Source organism: Microtus oregoni, unplaced genomic scaffold (genome assembly GCF_018167655.1).
Source record: "Microtus oregoni isolate MIOR12 unplaced genomic scaffold, Mior012 000002F_ref0000024, whole genome shotgun sequence".
Taxonomy (NCBI): domain Eukaryota; kingdom Metazoa; phylum Chordata; class Mammalia; order Rodentia; family Cricetidae; genus Microtus; species Microtus oregoni.
The window spans coordinates 38,505,479-38,524,330 of record NW_024543061.1 but is presented as its reverse complement, the minus strand read 5'-3'; the positions used below and the strand labels follow the sequence as shown (position 1 = coordinate 38,524,330).

Genomic DNA, 18,852 nt, shown 5'->3' with positions numbered 1-18,852 from the left:
CTCTCTCTCTCTCTCTGTGAGACAGACCTGAGGACCCCTCAATGCCTGCCTCTCTCTCTCTCTGTGAGACAGACCTGAGGACCCCTCAATGCCTGCCTCTTTCTCTGTGAGACAGACCTGAGAACCCCTCAATGCCTGCCTCTCTGTGAGACAGACCTGAGAACCCCTCAATGCCTGCCTCTCTCTCTCTGTGAGACAGACCTGAGGACCCCTCAATGCCTGTCTCTCTCTCTCTCTCTCTCTCTCTCTCTCTGTGAGACAGACCTGAGAACCCTCAGTGCCTGCCTCTCTGTGAGACAGACCTGAGAACCCCTCAATGCCGGCCTCTCTCTCTCTGTGAGACAGACCTGAGGACCCCTCAATGCCGGCCTCTCTGCCTCAAGCTTTTCACCTCTGCTTTTTCATTTGTGGTTAAGAAAGCAAGAGAATCCGCCCCACACAAGAGACTTCCCTCTTTTTCTGCCTGGAGGAGAACATGAGTAACAGATTTTTCCATCGGGTCTGTTTTTCCTGGACACAGCATGTGATCTCAAGGAGACCTTAAATACACTTTCAGTGTTGCTTATCAGCCCCGGTTTTAGTAACTTTTGAATTCACTTTCTGTAGTTGGTGAGTTTCCTTTTTAAACAGAAGATCTTTTTCATTCGGTAGCTTCTGAGAGCTTTCCAGGTGCCTCCTCATTTAGCCCTGAACATAACAAACAAGCCCTGTCCTGAGCCCAATCCCCGTAGCTGTTGTCTCCCCTGGCCTGCCCATTTTCTCTGGTCAGGGTCATAGGCCCTCTCTACTGTGACTTTTGCCTGTATTCTGTCGATTTTTACCTTCATCTGAAATTATTTTGTGTATTTCTTGTCTTTCTATTCCTTTCCTGTCCTGGACTTCTCCCCCGCTCACTTACTGGTCTCTACAACCCAGCACAATGCCAGGCAGAGGGACGTGGCCCTGTGCAGAAGGAAAATGCTCAACTTCTTATTCGACAAGAGCCAGGCATGGCAGGGCCTGTAATGCCTACCCTTGGGAGGCAGGGGGAGGGCCGCGAGTTCATGACAAGCCTTTTGATACTCTGTCTCAAAAACAAAAACACAAACACAAGGGGCTGGAGATGTAGTTCACGGGGAGAACATTTGTCCAGCATACACTCAGCTCTTAGTTTGACCTCAAGCGATACAAAGTAATGGAAAAGTAGCATTAGACACTTTAATAAAGAAGCCAAGCATTAAATCAAGCGTGAGGTCCTTCTGAGCCTGGAATCCTGTGGGACCTCAATGCCACCCTGAGCACCCATGATACCAGCTCTGGTGCCTACCACCTTATGAACTCCCAAAGTAATAGTCCTTGTAATGAGCGCAAACTTAAGAAGTACCATGAGGCACCCAAGTGCCTTGGTTACAGGCTGATGACAATGAAAAGCAAAAGATAGGGTGTGTGGAAGAGATGCTGGGCCCAGACAGTGAAGTAGCATAGCCAGCGGCCACTGCTCTCCTCCAGGGCCACAAAGTCCAATTGGTTGAGGAACACGCTGTTTTCCTAGCTGGTCTCTCTGTAGCACCAGTATCTGTATTTGGTGTCCCAACATATTTGAACCAAATGGAATTGGGTCTGGAGGCTGAATTGCTTTCTTTATTGCAGATCTCACTACACTTAGAAGTACAGCTCGTCTCATATTTATGGCTGATGGCTTGGTGCTAGGTGAAGATGGTGGTTTTGGAAGATGGCAGCCCATTGCCTGGGTTGGGGTTTACAGTGTGTCTGACATCTACCTGGCACGTGAAGTGTTCAGTGAAGGATGGAAATGATAGTTTAGTAATAATACAAAGATATTCTATACTTTTTATAAAGAAGGGGGAACCCTGCAGACCAGAAACATGGCTCCGCAGTTAAGAGCACTTGCTGCTCTTGCAGAGGACTCAGATTAGGTTCCCAGCACCCACATGGCGGCTCACACCTGTCTGTTACTTCAGTTCTGGGGAATTTGATACCCTCGTCTGGCCTCTGAAAGCACGGCACCCATGTGGTTGGTCATACGTAATGCAAGCAGATCACTCACATGTGTAAAATAAAAAAAAAATTAAATTTTCAGGAAAATAAATGGGACCCTCTATACACATATTTTCCCCTAAACTGTTATGTGTATTTTCCCTTATCTTACTCCCAGGAGCATTGAAAGTGCGCCTGCCCAAGTTTGCCCAGTAGCTGAGCCTATGACTGCAGCACAGTGAGTGACTGGCAGTCTTGGCTTGCAGATGCTCTTCTTCGTTTAGAGCCTCTTCTGGATGTCAGTTCACTTTCACGGGGACTCTGCTGTGGGTGGGACATTGGCCCCCTCAGTCTTCAAGTGTTGGAAGCTTACTTCCCAAAACCCTGTGGTTTTTGTACTCGGAGTGGGGTTTTTGAGTTAGGATTAGGTGAAGTCATAAGGGTGGAGTGCCCATGATAGCAATGAGGACATTATACAAAAAGGAAGAGAAACCCAAGTCAGCAAGCTTGCTCTGTCTTCCCACATGTGATACCCCCATTATGAAGTGGCGAGGAGGCTTTTCACAGATGCCGTGACCATGCCCCAGGACAGCCCAGCCTCCAGGACCATGAGATAAATCTTTATTTTTGTAAATTATCCATCTCTAGTATTTTATTATAACAACAGAAAATGAACTAAGACAGAGTCCTTTGTCAGGAACCCAGGTTAAGTCTGCCCCAGAGGTGGGCACTTGTCAGGAAGCATTGAGAAGAAGAATCAAGTCAGATGGAGTGGGCTTCACCCATCCCTGCTCCTGGTCTCTGAGTGCCACTTGTCTTGGAATACTTCCTAACTGGTCCCAGCATTCCTGTCTGATAACCAAGTGCTGCTGGGATGGAGCACTTCACTCTGAGCCTAGCCGGATCCCTAGGCTTCCCCAATCTTTACATTTAGTGTAGTAACAAGAGCGGCGGGCTGCGTTCCTGGCACCCGGCCAACCGCACACCTAGCTTTACACCCGGAAATAATTACACGGAAACTGTATTCTTTTAAACACTGCCTGGCCCATTAGTTCTAGCCTCTTATTGGCTAGCTCTTACATATTGATCTAACCCATTTCTAATATTCTGTGTAGCACCACGAGCTGGCTTACCAGGAAAGATCTTAACCTGCATCTTTCTGGAGTGGGTGAATCATGGCGACTCCTGACTCGGCTTCTTTCTCCCAGAATTCTGTTCTGTCTATTCCGCCTACCTAATTTTCTGTCCTATCAGAGGCCAAGCAGTTTCTTTATTACTTAACCAATGAAACAACATGACCTCCTCCATCAATTTAGGATCTATCCAACCTTGTATTGATAGCAACAGGATCCAGGGTCACACAGTGCAGTTGGCTAAGGGTATCCGAGTTGCACAACCCTCTCTCTCCCAACTATAGGCTACAGAGAATCTGCCCATCCACAGGCAGAAGCAGAAATTATAGGTTGAATGACTGAAAAGTTCAGTGAGTACCTTTGGATGCAGTCACATCCAGTCATCCTGTCATCCAGAGCGTGTCTGTCTCCTGATGCCCACCAGGATGTGTCTTGGTGGCTCTAGGCTGCCATCCCAGCTACTCTGTCATTCTCAACAGTTATAGAACGCTTCTGGAACACTAAAGCCGGAGATGAGATATTAATCTAATACTTAAGATCATTCATAATCTAATTAATAATCTGAGGACTAGCCATAGCTACTGCTGTTTTTACAAATACAGTGCTCAGAGTAGACCCAGGCTTTGGTGCACAGCCAGAAAAGCTCTGCCACCTAGCCGCACCCCATATTTTCACCCTCTTCCCCACTTCTGCATACAGGTACTGGTGCTGAGAGAAAGTCCCTCTCTGAGTTATCTTTATGGCCCTCCTAATGATGTCATCTTCACTAGGGCCCAGACTGTTGGAGGCTCGCAACTTTCTGAGGGTCCCTCAGAGACATCATTACAGAGCATTCTGTACACTCTCTCATTCATCCTGCTGATGGGTGTAGTGGGCTGCACAGCAGAACCACTGACTGTGCGGCCCCTTGGAGTGCTGAAGCAGCTTGTTTCTTCTAAAGTCCAGCTCTTCCGGTTGTCAGGATACATGCGTACAAATAATTGCTCAGTCCGGTGTCAATGGCACATTTTCCACTGATCAGGATGTGTCACCTCTCTCTGCACGCAGACTTGTTGCTGATTAAGTCGGCCACTGCTTGAGATTTTTCCCGCAGTCTGTTGTCTGTCATTCAGAGTAAGTAAAACCTTTGAAAGGATGTCACATGACTTAAAACCATTCCTGCTTCTTGACAGGTACATTTGCAGTGGCATTGGGGAGGTGGCTCACCCTCCAGCTCCAGCGTTGGGGTATTTGATCCTTTACAGCCATCAGATCCCCAGCACCCGAGCTGCCTGCGCTATCTCCTCTAACCCCTCCCACACACTTGCGAGACAGGGATTTTTGTTCCCAGTCTACAAAGGAGAAAATGGGTTCCCACAAAGATCAAGTAACTTTCTCAAAGACAAACCACTGCAAAACACCAAGGTTTGCTTCACTCGAGAACTTACATTTTCACCCATAATGATAGAAGATCTTCTGTTTCAGACTGAAGAAGCATGGTACCATGAGCTCTTTCTCAACTGCTGTAGGAAAGGAATTCAAAATAATTATATTTCTGTGTATTCTTCTCATTTTAACTTGAAGTAATATGTACTTTGAATATTCCCTACCCTCTGAGTAATTCCATTAGTAAATTATTCTCCAAATGCGAATGATGTAATCCATCCTCAGTGAGCCCACAGTTAGCCTGACAAGATCGACACCGTGTGCCTGGTATTTCTGATGCTGACTGACATTGATGGAGTGGAAAATCCATGGGCATGAGATGTCTGTGAGAAGCAAAGTTTATTAAATACACTATTCCGTGCATTGAATTGCCCAGGCTAACCCAGAATATGTACAGGATGGGGAGCCGGATTAGAATCTGAACGGTACCCAGCATCGATCATCTCTGAGTAATTCTCAACCCCTCTTGGACATTGTAAATGAAGTTGAGAACACAGCGCACAGTATGTCATCATATGTTTTAAGTGTATAATGAAGAGAGGCTTCGGGTGACCAAAAGAAATAGCAGTCTTTTTAGCTGGATTTTCCCCTGTTGCTTTCCTGACTCATGTTGAGAGGCTTTTGTTTCTAATCAAAGCAACAAACAGTAAGGTCACTTCCTTGCGATTATATGGCAGCGGAAGGTGTCAGGGGCACTGGGTCCTCACTTCTACTGGCTCGTAGTTGGAGGACACAAGCACACACACCCCACCGCGCTGAATACATGTGTCCTGCGTCCTGTACCTTCTCACCAGTCCCTTTAAATGAACCTCGATCATGGATTGGAGGTAAGAGTACTCTCTCTGGACAGCCGATTACAGGCAGTGTCGTGGGGGCATCGTGAGCTTTCGCTAATGTGTCTTAGCAAAATATTGGATGGATTTTTAACATTACATGGGGGAGGATTCCTGCAAGCAGAACATTTTGGAGACCAACTGTTAAGCAACAGAACAAACAATGCATGTTTATCTTTCCATTTTTTCAAGGAATTCCTTGCTAACTCCTGTCGGGTATGGGCTGGAACAATACCATAGCAGAGACAGCTCTTAATGTCTGCCTTTTGGAAGGTTTTCCTGTTTTGTGTAAAACACTCTCTTGGCTTCTTCAACAGACTCAAAAGGCAGGTTTTCTGATTTTCTTTAGCACTTCAGTGATTGTCGAAGTGTGTCATTCCAGGTCACCGCCAGCCTCACACACCTACTGCTTTTCTATTCTCTCTCTTTTCTTAATTATTCCGTAATTTGAAAGATTCGAGCTTCTTCGCCTATCCTGGAAAGAACGGTGGAAAGGATCCCCGCGTGCAGCCTCCAAATTCTTTTGATTTGTAATTGTTAATCACCTCATCATCAAGATGGGGTCCTTCCAGTTTTGTCTGGTGCTTGGCAGCAAAGGTCCTAGTGTCCTAGAACTCATTAGTGTCCCGTCTGAAAGAATCCTTTGATATGCGCCCCTGCCCTGCCGAGAGCAGGAGGATCGAATTCTGTCCATTACTCCAGTTCACGGCAAAGGTTCTGTGTGAGCAGAATTCATCAGCTCACAGTAGAGACTTCGGATGTGCCGTTCTCATGGATAGCTACCAGTTAATTAATAAAACTCCTCTGATTTGTCAGAGGAAGTCCTACATCCTTATTAAAGGGAAGCTTTTTGCTCTTTCCCCCTTGTAATGTGGTTATGGTAAACTCATTAAAGGCCAATGTCGTGTGTTCGTTTCTCTTCCCTGGCCGGTTGTTGGTGCTGGGGGAAGGGAGGGAAATCTGGGTAGACTTCAGAAAAGAAAGGAAATTAGCTCATGCAGTGGAGTGCAAAGCTCTAGGGGGAGAGGAGGAAGTCTGTGGAGGAAGTAGGTGGGATTGGGTAAGAGGAGAGAAACCTTAAAGAAATAAATATGTCACAATGGAGACTGCGATGGGACCTCCCACCAAAATAGAACACAATGGCTTGGCCTTACAAGTGAGCCATCTGCCCTACCTAAAGGTGCTTGATGTCGGGAAGAATGTATTATTTTCTGAGATGCAGCCCTGTGGTCTGGATTCTCAGAGTAGCATTGTAGCAGCCCGGAAGGCTCACGTGACACGATTCGCACAAGAGATGCCCCTTGCAAAGTCAAGCCATTCTGCTCTGCAGCCCCTTGAAGAGGTCAAAAACTGTCAGTCTTAAGGTTCCCACGCTTCGACCTTCCAGCCTCTGTGCTGGAGTGCATTCTGGTTTTTCGGGTACTGTTTTCTGGGCTTTCCATCTGGAAGTCGGGGAAGGGGTCACTGTAGAAAAGCAGGATGGCTGAGGGGTGCTGTGCCCCATCCCACAGAGAGACCGTGACCAGCAGAATACTGGAAAGTAGGGAGAGAAACACCACTGGTTGAGGAGAACCGCACCATGAAATGCTTCAGCTGAAGTAAGACCTGTAAATGGCTTTGTCCTGTCTCCACAGTCTGTTACCAGAGATGAAGAAAACTCCCTCTCCTTCTCCCAATGGCTAGCAACTGCCTGTAGCTCCTCGGCTAGCAGTGGGACATTGTGTCGGTCTTCTGTCCTCTGGGCTGGGATTTTTGTCTGTCTATAGCCTGTGCAGCCCTTGTGCATTCTGCCATGGTTGCTATGTGTTCACATGTGCCGCTACCCTGTTCTGTCTGGAAACACTGTCCCCTTGGTGTATGGAATACCTTTGGCTCTTATCTCCCCTCCTCCCAGCTCTTTCCGAAAGATCCCTGAGACACTGAGCAGGCAAGATGGCTCAGCAGGTAAAAATAAACAAAAAAAAATGCATGCTTTCAAACCTGATGAACTCAGTTTGATCCCCAGGACCCACATAGTAGAAGGGCAGAACTAACTCCCACAAGTTTGCTTTCCTTTCTACGCATGCATCATGTCATGTCCATGTCCTTATACGTAGATACAAATACCCATGCTTACATCCAAATAAGTAAATTTCAAAATAAAATAAAATAGAAAGAAGTGGAGATGTTTTTCTCAAAAGTTGGTGCCCTGTCAGGTGCAGAACACAGTCTGGAGACCGTATCTCTGAAAGCCAGCTCTGCCTGATGCTCACCCTGGGTTTCAGGGGCATCTGGTCACTCTGCCCAGTTCCCATTGTCTCTAACATGCAGGAAAAGCAGATTTTCACAGTGGCATCTTGGGGGATAGAAATTCAAATGAGGGTTTTGCCCTAAGAGCAACTGCTGGCAACAAACAGAAAGTTCCCTAGAAACAGTCTCCAGTCACACTGAGAAGTAGCACTAGGTAAAACTTAAAGTGCCAAGAAACATGAGCAGGAGACATAGTTCTGTTGGTAAAGGGTTTACCTAGCATACTCTTTTCGTCTCCACGTCTGAGTCTTCCTTGCTGGGCTCAGAGTTGAGACTAATGCTGAGACTCCCTTGTAGCTCAGAAACTCTCCATCTTGCCCCAAACCATTTGATTTACTTCCTGGCTCCCCTATAAATTGAAGCCATGTATGTCTCTCTGATTGCTTCAATTCCCTTTTCTCCTTTCCTTCCCTCCTTCCCCCTTCTCTCCCATCTCTCTCTTCTTTCTTCTTTTCCACAAGTTCTGCTTTTTACCTAGAAAGGAAATCAAGAGACTAGACTGTCTCAGGTTCCTCAGAGCCAGCGGCAGTGTGTGTGTGGAACAAGCACAGTCGAGCAAAGTTGAGGATGAGGAGTTGCTCCAGCTGTAACTGGAAGCGGACATTGAGGCGCCATCTAGGAAGAAATCAGAGCATGTGGGTTATGAGTGTAACTTTCCTTTTCCAACTAGGCACCATTCCTTACATCACCTGTCTCTAAAAGTCAACACAGTGCGGTGATATGGACTCGTAACCGCAGCTACTTGGGAGGCAGAAGCAAGAGGGAAGGCCCATGAGCCCAGATGTTCACAGCCAGAGTGGATGAGATAGTGAGACTCTGTCCTCCAAACGAAACTGCAAACAAATGCACCCAGCACTTGGCTAGAACTAGTTTAGCAGTTAGGAGCTCTTGCTGTTCTTTCAGAGGACCTAAGCTCGATTTCTAATACCCACGTGGAAGCTCACAATCATCTGTAATCCAGTTCCAGGGGGATCTGACAGCCTTGGTGAGCACTAAGCAAACAAGTGATGCACAGACGTACATGCAGGCAAAACACCATGCACATAAAGTAAAATTAAATAAAAAGATATAAAACCACCCCACACCTATTTCCTCGGTACATTCTACACCAGTACTATGTCAGGCTTGCTTTAATAAAGGTGAGTTAAGTATGACTAGAGAGTCGTGGGAGCCTCCAGCAGTCAGCAAGGACAGACAGACACGCACCCACCTCTCTCTGCCACTCAACATCTTAACTATTAGTTCATTTACCACTCACTCAGTGAGTATCAGGTAGCTGTGCTACGTAGAACTTAATTAATATGATTTTGAAGTTGAAGGGTTAAACTGACTTTTGTGCTAATCACAGTGTACAATAGGTAGAAATCAAATCAGGTCAGTTCAGGCAAGTAGTGACTCTCTGATACGTTTGTTTGATTTTGACATGCTCTGTCCCACAGAAACAGGGAGAAAGGACGTGCTAGGTATGTGCAATTAACATCAGTCTTTTTGTGCAAATCCTGATCTCCTAATCACAGACTGTTGAGGGGGTATAGCTGCCTGCCATCTGGCAATAAAGCTGTGCCTGATAGGTTAGGAGGTTTAATACTGTTGCTTAATAGTATGTTTATTTGCCTACCGCAATGATGTCATAAAAGTACCGAATATTACCAGGATTTTGGGTGTATGACAAATGAGCAATGTGATATAATGTAATGTAATATCTGTGTTTGTATGAATAAGAATCATGGTTCTTTGGAGCTACATGTTGGTATCTTTCCCTCATCCATCAAAGCATCTTTTAGCCTTTGTCACCAATTGACCATGTGAATGTTCGTCTCAGGGGCAGAAATTCACAAATAGAGGCAGGGATATAGAATGTCTTTTGCAAACTTGGTGTTGGCTTGAGGGTAGACAGGGAGGTGTTTGTATTTTAAGGATGTATTTTTCAGCCATATTCAGCATCTGAACTCAAAACAAGTGGGATGAAAGTTCTAGAATGTTTTCCTGAAAAGTCTTTCTCCTCAATGCATTTGCTTCTTTTGGGGGAAATGGGACCTTACGCACGCACCTTACTGCATTAGAATACGGCGAGAGGTCTCAGCCTGGGATCTGCTGTCTTAGACTGAGTGTTCCTGAGAAAGAAAAGGTGCTTGGCTCCCATGTGTGGTGCTGATGAGTCCGCATGCCCTGTTTAACAGAACACCTGAAAGTGGCTAAGTTTTTTTGAGTCAAAATTTTTATTTATTTGTTTCTTATACTTGAAGTGTTCTTCGATGACATCCTTAGCCTGAGATTCGTTTCCATAGTTCTTAACTACCACACAGCTGAAACCAGCCACTCTCCATGGCTTCCCCTCTCAATTAGTTTTACATTTTACCCATTTCCCTAGTTTCTAGTTGTCACCAACCTTAATTAGGTTGATCTGGTGCTCAGCACAAAGTGCCTCCACCAACTGGACATATATACACCTATCACAATCGGATACAAGCACACAGAGATGGGCTTGGCCCTTGTCTAAGGCTTTGATAGCTTCACATATGCCACGTGGCAGGCCATTGTGGGTGTAGGCATCGTGGGCGAGGGTAGTGTTTGACACCTCTTTTCAAATAGTATTCGTGTCTATTACATGGAGGTAGATTACAGGGGAGGCCAAATCTTGAACGCACCCAAGCCTCCACCTCTGTGGCAAGGGATAAAAGGTAATTTATTTTTAAATGCCACAAATGGGGACTGTTTCTCACCATACTGGAGGCTTGGAAGTCCAAATTCAAGGTGTCAGCATTTGACCTTGCTGTTAGCATACAGACTCCCTAGTTGCCTTTCCCCTTCTGCCAGACATCAGGTCATAACCCCTGTAACTCATGGATAGAGAGTTGGTAAGAAAGCAAGCTGTGCTGTGACCTTGCAGCTCACCTCCATGTGATTACGGGACACGTTTACGGTTCCACTCAGTATCTACCTGCGGCCTCCATGCAGAGCATAGGTGAGGCCAGGCTTGGTTGCATGGTGGGGAGTACACCTTACCCGGTGAACCTGTAAGAGTCAGAAACCCCCTTTGTTCTCCAGAAGTGCAGGGTCTGTCTCTGTCCCTTCAGGACCCCCCTCACTCATCATGGCAGTTATCTCCTCTGACATTCTCCCACTTCAAGGCCTGATCATGGCTCTCCACAGTTGTGAAGCTCTCTCTCTTGATAAAGCTCATTCTAGACGGTGACTTCCCACAGCTCTGTTAATAAACCTGTTATTCTTGCCCTCTTTTACCATTGAGGATCTTCTTACATCCTCACATGGGAGAAGGCAGAAAACCAAAGTGTTGAGCTAGCCTGCTAACACTGTGTGCAGCCTCTTTCATAAGGGCCCCTGCCCCATCCAGGGAGGAATGGCCTGAAGCCTCATTACTGTTAAGACCCCTTCTGTTACGTTCTCCCACCGAGTCACACCCAGATGTTGCAGAGGGCACATCCATAGCATCCTAATGGCCTGAAATGCAGTTTTGTGGAATGCTTAGCATCTATCCGTGTTTGAATGTGCTGGAAGTGTGGTATCTTGGCATGGACCAGAGCTCTGTAAAAGATGTTTTGAGTCTGAGAGCAGGCCCTGTCACCTCCCTTCTGCAGCTATTTATACTGCTCCTCGGAGAGGAGGAATCACACCTGTAGTAATACCCAGGTCCAGAGATAACAATGCCCTGTTGGTTCGAGCCTTATGTTGTACTGGGAGTCAGATCACCCTAGGGGACCTGAGAACAATTGTTCTACTCACCATGAGAAGAGCCAGCAGCTTTAAAGGATCCATCTTTAAATCTACAGAGGTTTTGTAATTCTCTTTGTACTGGAGTTGGGGTAATAGAAGGTTGCTCCATAACTATGCCCATGCCAGATGCCTCTTGAGATGGACACACTCAACTTCATCCTACAAATACTGAGGACAAATGTGAATGGTGTCTTGCTTCATCATATTCATTTCCTCCTCCTAATTAATTTTAGATTAATTTATTTTATGTATGTAAATATATACCATATGTCTGTTGTACCCGCAGAGGTCAGAAGAAAGCATTGGATCCCCTGCAACTGGAATTTCAAATGGTTATGAGTCACCATGTGGGAATTGAATCTGAGTCCTCTTCAAAAGCAGCCAGTGCTCTTAAATACAAAGTCATCTCTACAGCCACCCCTCCCCATTTTCTATTTAAAAGAACTAACTGATCATCTTGTGATATGTTTATTTATCTACTTACTTATTTCTGAGTTGAGTCTCACTACGTATCTTAGACTGTTGTATATCCGAGGCTGTTAGCTAACTTGTCATCCTTTAGCCTCCTCAAGTGCTATAATTAAAAACATGGGCCACCAAACCCAACTCTTTCAGTGTATTACATGACAAAATTACCACGTTGCTCTCCTTGTTCTCATAAAATGAGTGGGCAAGTACATGCTCTCCTCCCATGGGTGTTTATTGAGTAGCTCCCTTTGCAAAGAGCATGTGGCATGCTGAGCGTTTGGTGGCTAAGAAAGCTGATCTTGTCCTTAGAAGCAGATAGTCCAGAGTGGCTACTACTGTAAAATGTGCAGCAAACAGTATGGAGAGAACAGAAAGAACAGCCCCACAGAGTGGGAGTTCTGGAACCCTATGCCATCCCAGCACCTGTGTGTTTCAATCTCTTTCGGACCAGAAACCAAGAAACAAAGACATGAGGTTAGCTGTCCATGGTAGTGACATCAGCATGGTGGTTCTCAGTCTATGTATGGGTTGTAACCCTTTAAGGGGGATCACATGACCCTTTCACAGGGGTTGTCTAAGACCATTGGAAAACACAGACATTTACATCGTAATTCATAACAGTAGCAAAATTATAGTTATAAAGTGGCAGTGAAAATAACTGTATACATGGGGGTCACCACAACATGAGGAACTGGACTCAAGGGTCTCAGCATTAGGAAGGATGAGAACCACAGGACTAGCAGAAAGGCTAAGCTGGGCTTGGAACCCCTACTGGTTTATCTTCACCCATAAGCATTCCACAATAGCAACTGTAAAAATGGCATTGTTTGTGGTGTGTCTACTTGTGCACACATGTGCATATATACTCATGGGGGCTAGAGTTTGATGTCAGATGTCGTCTTCAACCTCTCCACCTTTTTCTTTTTATGTATATGTGTGATGTGTATGCATAAGTTTATGTGTGTGGGTGCACACATCTGTGAAGGTGCACATGGATGTCTGTGCATGTGCTTGTGGAGAAGAGAGGTTGACATGATGTCTTCCTCAATCACTGTCTACCTTGTATATTAAAGCAGCATCTCTTAGTTGAACCCAGTCAGTCTAGCTAGCCAGCTTGCCCTGGGACTCTCCTGCCTTTACCTTATGAGTTACAGGTTGACTACCATGCTCCCACAAAATTTATCTGGGTGGTCAGGGTATAAGTTCTGGTCCTCACCCTTGAATGGTGGGTGCTTTAACCTACTGATCCTCTCCTCAGCCTCCTCCAGTTTTTGAGACAGGGTCTCTTACAAAAGCTGGAAACCACCAATTTGGTTAGATTGGTTATCCAGCAAGCCCCAAAAATCTGCCTCTCTTCTTCTCCACGATACTGGGGTTATAGGTACATTGCCACTGTGCCTGACTTTATGTGGGTACAGGGAGTTTAAATTTAGAACCCTATAAACTGTAAGATATTTATTAACTGAAGCATTTTCCAGAAAATAATTTTAATCTATACACTTAAAATATGCTAACTAGACTGTCGCCAGCCCCAATTTCTCAGGATAGAAAGGAGATGGATTGGAGAAAACCTAGAAGAAGATTTGTGTGAATATAGCACAGGGAATGAGGGGAATTGAGATCAAATGAAGGGGAAAACAGATGAGATTGTGTAGGGGTGGATTCTGGCAAAGGTCAGCTCCAAAGCTAACTGTGCCCTTTTCTCAAGAAGAACTTTCTAGACTTGCATGTGATCTGAAGATGTGGAGAGGGGTTCTTCAGCGCTAGATGGGCCATTTCAGATAAACATAATGCATATATTGAGAGCAGTCAGCCTGGAGATGTTTTATTTAATGCACTGTCCTGTCCCACCCATGTCTATCCCAAGACAATTGCATTCATTTATGGAGGGCTACAGAATGGTGTTTCTTTAATGGTTCATGAACCTACATGTTCCTGTGGCCATTTCAGTCAGTAATAATCATCTTGGCTGACAGTTAAGTCTGTGCTGGAGGCTATGTATACCTACTTTGCCTATGTCGTCATCTGTGTTTGTCAGATAAAGAAACCTACTTACAGGAATTAAATGATTTGATCTCAGAATCTGTGTGATAGACCTGGCAGGAATGAAGATATTCTAAATAGAATCATGTGTGCTTCCCTTTGCCTATCAAATTACTGAGACAGTGGAGCCCAAGAAATTGGAATTTCCCCAGGAGTCTCCTGCCGGGAAAAGGAAAGGTCTGGGAGTCTGGTGCCAGCCAGACAGGGAGCTTGTCTCCTGGAAAGAGATTTCATATTGTTTTGACAACTTGTCAGATCCTCTTGCAGGAGCAACTGGAGCTGAGGCAGTGAGAATGGCTGGACCACACCTTGGCCAGGACTGCTTGGCTGTGCATCCCTCTCTCCCCAGTGGTTCTCAGCCTGCCTTTAATACAGTTCTGCAGGTTGTGGTGACCCCCAACAATAAGATTATTCTCATTGCTACATCATAACTGTAATTTTGCTGCTGTTAGGAGCCATAATGTAAACATCTGATATGCAGGATATTGGGTATCTGATATGAAAGGGTTGTTTGACCCTCCCAAAGGGGTCGTGATTTACAGGTTGAGAAATATTCCCTAAACCCCTGTTTAAGCTTAAACTTTGTGTTCAGACCCTAAAGATGAACTTGGCAGTCACTGGCTCTATTTCTCTTCCCATGTGACCACACTGGATAAGTCTCGTCTCTCTGCACTTCGTCATTAAACTTACTTGGCCTATTGAGGACTGGTAGCCATGCCTGGCTTCTTGATTCTCAGGGATGCCAGGATCAGACTGGTTCTAACTAGTCTGGACATGAGTCTTGGACAACTGTGTGCCTGGCGCTACCCCTACACTGTCTTCCCTCCCCACAGAAAACACTTCTTAGTTTACCAGCCTACTTCTCCAGAGTTAATGATGAAACCGACTGGAAAACTTTGATTCCACATTAAATTTCACTCTCTGGGCCTCCGACAGTTAAATTCCACAGCTGGGGTGGTCCGGGACACGAAAATGAAAGGAAGTTGAATAGAACACTAGGTACCCTCCCCTAACCTGAAGTAGCCTTGTAAGCGTGTTACAGAGTTACCAGACGAGGCAGATATTTAACTAGATAGCTGGCTCACTGAATTGGTCATGCTGACCCAAAATAAGGGGACTCTAAAGGAGAAGTGAGCGGTGTGTGTTTAAATTTAATATGTATAAGTTTGGGAGTGAGACTTGAAGACTGGAACCGAATACATTTAACATCTACCGGGTGCTTACTGTGTGCTTTGGTGTCTCTGAATATGTATATGGAGTTAACCAAGAGTGTGCTGAGTCCCTCCCTCCCCTTCATTCTAATTTGCTTAACAGCCTTGCAAAGCTGTGACCACAGCTCCTTCTACTCCTTTTTACCTTTGAAGCCATGCTTTGCATCTACATCCCCACAAGGTGATTCACGGATCTTACACGGCACCTAGTGCAGTCCCGTGGTTCTTAGCGGTTTTGCACTCTGTTCTTCCATTTTGCAGATGAGGCCCATTTGAAAACCTTCCTGGATTCATATTCATTCTCTCTCTCTCTCTCTCTCTCTCTCTCTTCTCTTTCTCTCCCCCCATCACGGCCCCACCCCCAGTCTCATCTCACAGCAGCCAGAGTCATCTTATGTGAATGTCCCCAGATAGCCTCCTCAGAGCATCCGGTGACTTCACCACTCCCTGCCTATGTCCTCCTTGCCTTTATTATAACCCCCACAGTCTTCTGTGGCCTGTTGTGTAGTGCACATTCCAGCCCAGTGGCTTCAAACGTCAGCATGGTGTGGTGTTAGCACAGCCGGGAAGCCTCGTGGAAACACAGGCTGCACGTGCAACATGAGTGTCTCCTTCTGTTTTTGAGACAGGGTCTCATATTGCCCAGGTTGAAGTTTAGCTTAGTATGTAGTCAAGGATGTCCTTGCATGCTACCTACTGAGATCCATCCCCTCCCCGGCTCTCAACTTCTAACCATATGGGTGGTCCAGGATTCCCTTTGAGAATCCCTGGTGATGCTCTTGTTGACTCTTGTGTTTACTCCACTCTTGGCGCCATTCTCCAGCCACACCTTCTGCCATTGTTTTCTGAAGTCATTCATTCTCTGTAGGTGACTTGAGCCCCCACGAAAATGAAGATTGATTCCTGATGGGTAAAGAAAAAGTTGAGACCTTGTAGCAGTCGGTGGCCTTAGAGATAAAGTACTGGGGGCAGGGAAGCAAATTTCTTGATTACAATAATGAGATAAAAAAGATAAAAAATGAGATTTAAAAAAACAACCTTGGACAACAGTGTCTAGAACTAAGCCAGGTTTTGCCTCGTGGCCTTTTACTTCTTAGTTCTCTCTTTCTGGAATATTCTTGTTTTGGCCTTACCAAGGCTGATTCCCCAGCATTTCCACTGCAGATTAAATGTCAGCCTCCTCAAACAGCTCCCTCCTGACTGCCCTGCCAGGAGCAACAGCTCCCCACATCTCCCTGAATGTAAAACCTGAATGAAGATGGCTGGCAGGAGAATGACATCATAGTTTGCTGGGCTTGTAGATGATGAGAGGCATCCCACGGCCATGTAAGGAGCCAGCCTTTCGCAAAGTTTTCTCCTGAATCACTGTATGTGCTTTCCACTGCTTTGTATTCTCCTTTGATTATCACCAGCAGGAACAGGGGGAGGGAGCATGAGACCCTGAGAGCCTGGGATGAGCAGATCTATGCCAAGAGCTAACGCTGACAGAATCCTCTCGTTTTGCAAACTCAGACACTGGGGCTCAAAACCTTAATCAATCTCCCAAGGTCGAGTAGCCAGCAGCTGAAGATAGTATAGGTATAGCCCATCCTATCCTCCTGCCTTCTCTGGAGCCTGACTGTGAGTCTATTACACCTGAGTCTAGTCTGTGAACCACCACATTCTAGATCATTCCCTTCATCTCAGGGCGATCTTTGAGCATGGTTGCAAAAAGCTCTTTTTTGGTCTTGGGGCCTATCCTAGCCTGGAAAGTGGGAGGCTACTTAAAATGGCATATCTCATGATCTGTAAGTCAATTTTAAATAATTCCTGGACCCTTCATCTGTGGCATAAGATTCCGTTGTCTGATGTTCATCTGAACCAAGTATACCACCACTGTATTAGATTCAGGAGAAGGCCTGGCTCAAAGTAGGTCCACCCACTCGAAAAAGAAGAACAAAGCAATGTAGAAGACAGGCAGAATGGGTCATGTTCACACATGCATGGGAACCAAGTATTCTCATAATCAGAAGAAGAAATTATAGAGTCATATCAACTAACGAAGAAAACAGTCCTTTTTGCCCCACATGTAATCTTAATAAGTAACTTACCGATGTGTTTGCTGCAGGAATTTCTGTAGCTGATCTCAAATTGTCTGGAACTAAACAAAACAGAGTTCTACAGATGTCTCTGACTCCCTGTCAGAATGTTTATGGGCTGTGGGGACAGCACCACTCCCTGGTTCTCAGCCCTGGCTTCTGTGCCACCCTTGGCCCAATCCACATGATGAGAACATCTGTTTGTTTAAACAAGTCATTTCAAGGCTGGTGAGGTGGCTTAGTTGGTAAAAGCACTTGCTGCCAAGCCTGGCAACCTGTGTTCTATGCTCAGGACCCATAGAATACAAGGACAGAACCAGGGCTAGAAAGATGCCTTAGCAGTTAAGAGCACTGGCAGCTCTTCCAGAGGATCCAGATTCAGTTCTCAGAACCCACATGGCAGTTCACAACTGTCTGTAATTCCAGTTCTAGGGTATCCAACACTGTCACATAGATATACATCAGGCAAAACACCAATTTAGATAAAATTAAAAATAATTTTTTTTTTGAAAAGGAGAGAGCTGACTTCTAAAAATTGTCCTCTGACTTTTATACATGTGCCATTGCATGGGTACTTATGCACACACACACACACACACACACACACACACACACACACGGATACACGCATGCATAATGCATGTGTACACACACAAATATAATAATAGTAGTAGTAGTGGTGAAAAAAGTAAACAAATCTCTTCTTGTGGTAGAACTCTTCCCTGTTCCAATTTGCTTGCTAGGGATCCTCCTACCTGTCTCTGTTATTAAAATCTCTTTGATGCATTTATTTTTATTGCCTTCGGTGTCATAAAAAGCCAAGCCACAGGCCTAGCCAGATCCACCCTAACAGGCCACTGCTACTTGCTGAAACCCTCCTAGGCAAGATCTATGTTCCTTTATTGGTTATTTTGTCCAGGTTCTCTGTTTTAAACAGGTCTTACTATTAGCCCAACCTGGCTCAAGATGTGACCTCCTCCTGCCTCTGGTTGAATGCTGAGACTACATGTGTGTACAGTCTCATACAACTCTGCATTTGGAGAAAGAGTGAATTTGGGTGTTAGACATGAGTTTATATATGTGTGTGTGCGTGTGTGTGTGTATACACATATAGTGAAAATATATATACATATGTAGATAAAACTTATATACATATATATCTAGAAAACATTTTTATATATTATAATGTGTATAACATAAAATGTTTTATATAATATATAAATATATATAATGTTTTCCTAGTTCTAACTCTATCATGTATTGTTTTGGTTTCAGTCATAGATAGGTACATGAATCATATTCAGTACTGAAAGTGTAGAATTTAATATGAGGCTTCACAACTTTAGTTTTGAATGCTAATTCTAACTGTAGGTAAATTCATTAAGGTGCATAGACTTTGGGTATACTTAATTTTAGTAAGTGATATTTTTATTTATGTCCAAGGTTTTATAGTAATGAGAAATTAGTTTCCACGTGTGGAAGCCTTCCCACTGGAAGGAGACAGAAGGAAGCATTGCACACCAGAGCTGGCTTATATATTCTAGTGTGCTTTAACTTCACTCTTTGGAGAAAAGGAAAGCCATGGAGTCAGGAGTCCCGACACTGCCTAGCTGTGGAACCATAAAGAGAAGTCCTGTCACAGTGACCTTACCTGTGAAGC

The 18,852-nt window shown here is 45.0% G+C and overlaps 1 protein-coding gene across 4 annotated transcripts in view; it reads left to right on the top strand.

The window, feature by feature from the left end:
• Frmd4b (FERM domain containing 4B) overlaps nt 1-18,852 on the top strand; it is a 188,411-nt gene that overhangs the window by 23,864 nt on the left and 145,695 nt on the right. The window lies entirely within an intron of this gene.